Raw genomic sequence first — 5430 nt, 5'->3', positions numbered from 1 at the left:
AATATGCCTAGAAACTTAATTTGACATTTACAATCAATAGCACTCAGATGTCACCGGAGCAGAGGGTGGGAAAAAAGATGACTTTAAAATTACAGGTCATGAATTTATAATTACAATAATGAATAGAAGTAATTTATTGAATTAGTGTTTCCAGAGCCTAAAGAAAATCAGCCTACTGTGGCACATTGCTGAAGGAATGGGGAGACAGGGTCTTGGTTTTTCTAGACTAGTCTTCATTAACTCATCTATGCCTTCCTCCTTATCCCATTATTTGGGCTTTGTGCTTCACTTTCTGAAGTTTGGTCATTTTTTTCCCCAACAAACTAACTACTGAACACTAAGCTAGTACGAAGATTGAGCCATTAAAAGACTCACCTGTGATAAGAGTGAACCTTTGCCTATGCTCATTATCCCATCTTTGTCCAACAGTCTTAAAGGATATGCACATTCTGTGTTGGTGGAGGAACGCTCTGGTGGAGGAATAAAAAGCATTGTACACAGTAGGTGCGTAAGAATCTATACTGAGTGAATGAATCATCCAGGAGTAACTGGCATCAGAAGCGTCTACTGGGAATGACAAATATATTCTAAAAACAGAAAGACTCTGCACAGGTTCTACTGTGATCATAAATACTCTGGGGGCTTCTTTCTCAACTTGATGAGTTCTTCCTTTTCTCCTGGACACACTTCCCTTCTTTTCCTACACCATTCCTTTGATGACTTATCTGGACTCAGAGCTTTAAATGCCATCCTCTTGCTGATGTGCAAAGTTACATCTCTGGCCATGAACTCTACTTCCAATTTTTAATGCTTCTTTCCTCTTGGCTACCTATAACACATATAGTTTGACGCTGAGTAGGCACTTCACACTTGACATGCCTTCAATCAAAGTCTGTGATTTCCCTTTCTCCAAAGATGCTCCTCTCCCAGTCTTCCTTTATCTCAGCTGGTGGCAACTTCATCCTTAAGGCAGAATCATCCTTGACTCCACTTCTATCATAACTTACATGCAACATAGAGCAAATCCTTGCCATCAAATATATACAGAATCTGGCTAACGCTCACCATTTCCTCTTTCCTACCTGAAACCATCATCTTCCACTGTGTTACTGCAATGGCTTCCTTATGGGTCCCCCTGCTTCTGCCCTTCCCAATACCCAATCCTCACCTGCAGTCTATTCTCAATGCAACAGGCACAGTTGTCTTTTCAGAACTCAGGCAGGACCACGTCCTTTCCTCACTCTAAACTCTGTGATGTACCCCCATCTCACTCAGCATAAAAGCCGAACTTGACAATGACTGTAGGGGCCCAGGTGAGCTGGCTCGCCTGCAACCTTACTCATCTCACCATCTCCACTTCTCCTCCCTGGTCATTCTATTCTGGCCACACTAGTCTCCTTGATGCTTCTTGAACACACCAAACACATTCTCACCTTGAGATGTTTGACGGTGCTGTGTCCTCTGCCAGGCATTCTCTCCTTACAGATAACATGACTGGCCTTTGAACAACATGGATTTGAATTGCATGAGTCCACTCATGCAGAACCGTGGATATGGAGGGCCAACTGCAACATTACATGAGGATTTTTGACTGCATGGGCATTGGCACCCCTGTGTTGTTCAAGAATCAACTGTAATTTGGCTTCATTGCTCAGCTTTCAGCTCATGTGCCATTAAATCAGTAATGCCTGGACTGACAACCTGACATGAAATGACAGTTCCCACTCCCCCTGCCGCCTCTGTATCCTTATCCTTACTCTTGGCTTTCTGTTTCTCCATAGCTTTGATCACCATCTGACTTATTCTTTTTTTTTTTTTTTTTTTTGCCTCGCCTCGCGGTTTGGGGGATCTTAGTTCCTAACCAGGGATTGAACCCACACCTTCGGCAGTGAAAGCGTGGAGTCCTAACCACTGGACCGCCAGGGAGTTCCCCCAACCTACTCTTTACTGGCCTGTTTTATTTACTGCCACCATCTTCGCACTGGAATGTAAGTCCCATGCGGGCAGAGACATTTCTGTTGTTGTGTTTTTTGTTTTTGTTTTTGTTTTGCAGCCATATTCTCAGTGTGTAAGACAATGCTTCAATAAATATTTTGGGCAAGTTAAATGAATTACATTTATCATCCATTCCAAAGCATTAAGAAGCAAGACTGCATCTGCCATTTGGAGGAGTCCCAGTCGCCGGATTACTCAGCTCTCTCTTGCTCATCATTTCAGTACCGCAGGGCAGTTATGCTCTGGGTTCCACCTTTGGGTTTTCAGTAACTAATATATTATCAGTGAATTCAACTTATTTTTTATAGCTGTTTTAAGACATGCTATTGAAAGATTATTGTATGAGATAACATGTGTTTGTACATGGATAATTTTACTCTTTAAATTCTCAGAGGTCTCTTTTAGCCATATTGGCTTCAGTTTGGTAAACAACACTGCAGATCTTAGATATTCTAGAAAATATATCCCCATTTAAAAAAATGTTTGTCAGGCAGGGCTGCTGACATTGCTGGTAAAGTACCAGTAATAACTGGTAGCTATAGTTGGTATCTGCTTCCAGGAAAGCAATTAGAAATCTGTGATGTCCTCTGAGCTCAGCACTGTATCCAGAATCATGCCAACAATTTTACTGACAGGTAGGTTCAAATGAGAGGATATCTGTCCCTTCTGGTCATAAGCCACTTTGATTCTGCTCCATCCAGGATGCTAAAGGGACTGTGGACAGTATTCTACATCAGGTCTTCTCTAATGATGAATGAAAACACATGAAGACATATATATGAGGGAGACACCTGCTCATGTGTTTGAAATTGATTTCAGGGAAGATTTCAAGTCCTCAATCCCACTAAGAAGTCATTTCAACGTAGGAATAGTTTCAGTTCCAAAATAAATATTTGTTAGTTCCAGACCAAAGGAATATCCTCTGGAAAGAATGAGGATAGAATGTGAATCAGATTCTTTTGAAGGAACACAATTCAGAATCTGAGAGTCTTGCCCCTTACTTGGGTGCCTTTACAACTGGATTTTTCTTTCTATGCTTATCTCAGTCAAAAAACCCGCAATAGTCTCTGCTCGAGCTAGAATGGCTCAGGAAGATCTAAACATGTTCTGTATCTTCCTTTCTGACATCACTGAAATGTTTTCATAACTTTTCATACAGGTCAAATACTGACTTGTCCATAAAGCTTTCTCTATTACCTTTAAATGAAAGTCTTTTGTTCCTTTGGATTCCCATAACTCCCATTACACACATTATATATATATGCATATATATAATATTTAATGTGTTAACTATTTAACATATATAAATTTATATCCGAATCTGGAAGACTGTGGTCATTAGGGACCGATCATCCTTTCAACTTCCCGCCCTGTGGATAAGTCCATTCCCTCGCGTCCCTCAACAATGACTATCGGTTTCTGCTTTAACCGTGTCTATCACAGTGGTGTTGCTGCCTCCCAAGACAGGCTGCTTTTTTCGTGTGGATTTCGCTCTCTGCTGACAACAGCTTGCACCAGGCAGAATGTACCTTCTCCAGTACCTAAGCTGCAGCAGGCCTTTTGTTTTGGCTGATTTGTTTAAAAAAAAAATTCTGGTCTAACAATAGGACAGTGATGACCTACAACAGGATTTTTTCATTGACAACTGAGGGAGAAAATGTGCTATAATTACCAGGAGCTCCAGGGAGAACTAGATGGTTGAGATGATGTTTTAAGTGATTAAGGGATGTTTAAAAAATCATCTTTCCTTTTGCAGGATTTGGAACTGCTTAACTGCAATAAACAGGTTTTCTGGAAGAGTTTCTCGGGAAATAGCTACTGGGGCTTAAATCCCAAATGCTGTTTTTCAGGTGGATGCCTCTGCTCTCTGTTCCCACTGACCTGGGACACACTTTCTCCCAACATTTACCATACTTTGCTGTAATTAGTTGTTCAATGTGTACCTTCAATGCCAGACTGTGAACCAAAAGAGGTCTAGTAACCAAGATTTCCTTGTCAACCACTCTATTCCCAGAGCCAGCAATTACTTGCAGAATGGATAAATGGCTGTATGTGGTAACAGTGTGAAGTGGGTTAGCTGCTCACCAAGACGCACAGTCCCAGAGTAAAATTTTATCAAAATTTGTTTCCCTTCTTCTCTACAAGATGAACATTTAAAATGGTACAATTTAAAACCTTGTTTTATGACTTCCATGGATGTATTTAGTGGACAAAATAGTTTATCTGAAATGATGTCCAGAACTAAAATCATAGAGGATGGAGGCTGGGAAATAGAATGCAGTGAGCAGTGCAGATACAGATAATTATAGAAACACTTAGATATTAATTACCTACATTTTATTAACACTCTCCTAAAAATTATGAAGGGATAAAATTTATATATATATATATATATGCATATATATAATGCTGATGTAAGTCGTGTGCTTGGAAAGCTCAATAATGCAACATGATAGTATAGTAAATTACTGATTGATAGATTGTATTGCTTGGAATAAGAGCAAACAGGTAGATGTTGATGAAGTAAATACCTGGAATTATTACTTGCTATGGTGTGAATTGATTAAACAAATATTGATTGAGTACTTATTAGGGTAATCATAATAAATGATTTACATCTATTAATTGATTTGATCTTCTCAGACATCCAATTAAGTATTTTATTTTCATTTTATAGATGAAATTAAAGGTCATTTACGCTGAGTACTTTGCGAGCAATTATATAACTTGTAATTGGCAGAGCTGGGATTTGAATTCCATCATGACTTATCCAACATCTATGTATTTTTTTATTGTTTCACATGGGTAGGGAACAGAGAAGAGCCAGAGCATGTATAAAGACCAAGAGGTAGGGCATGTCTGAGGAATAGAAAGGTATTTGGTGCAGTAAGTAGTGACGGGAGAGGGCAGTAATAGTTACTGAGGTAGACTAAGTAGTTTGGAGCCACGTCTGAAAGTACCTATAGGAGATGCATTGGTTTATAAGTAAGGAGGGGATGTTCTTTGACTTGCTCTGTAGACAGGTGATTTTGCCTGCAGTGTGCATACCAGGAGACCAGTGAAGAAATAAGAGATACTGAAAGCTTGGGCAGGGCTGGATAAGCCCATTGAAATCACCTTATCCAGATGACAACAGACAGGCTGTTACACTACTGACTTTAAGAGCTCCTCTGGGGAATTCCCTGGCGGTCCAGTGGTTAAGACTCTGAGCTTCCAATGCAGGGGGCACAGGTCAGGGGGCACAGGTTCTGTCCCTGGTTGGGGAACTAAGATCCTGCATGCCACATGGCATGGCCAAAAATAAATAAATAAATACATAAATAATAAAAAGTTAAAAAAAAAAGAATTCCTCTGAAAGAATCATGGGTTTGGATAAACTATGTGCAATTTAATTTTCCTCAGTTTGAAGACTGACTTTGAGGAAGAGAGTAGAAT

The sequence above is a fragment of the Balaenoptera ricei genome, chromosome 21 (genome assembly GCF_028023285.1).
Source record: "Balaenoptera ricei isolate mBalRic1 chromosome 21, mBalRic1.hap2, whole genome shotgun sequence".
Taxonomy (NCBI): Eukaryota; Metazoa; Chordata; class Mammalia; order Artiodactyla; family Balaenopteridae; genus Balaenoptera; species Balaenoptera ricei.
The sequence above is the reverse complement of the archived record's forward strand: the minus strand, read 5'-3'. Positions refer to the sequence as shown.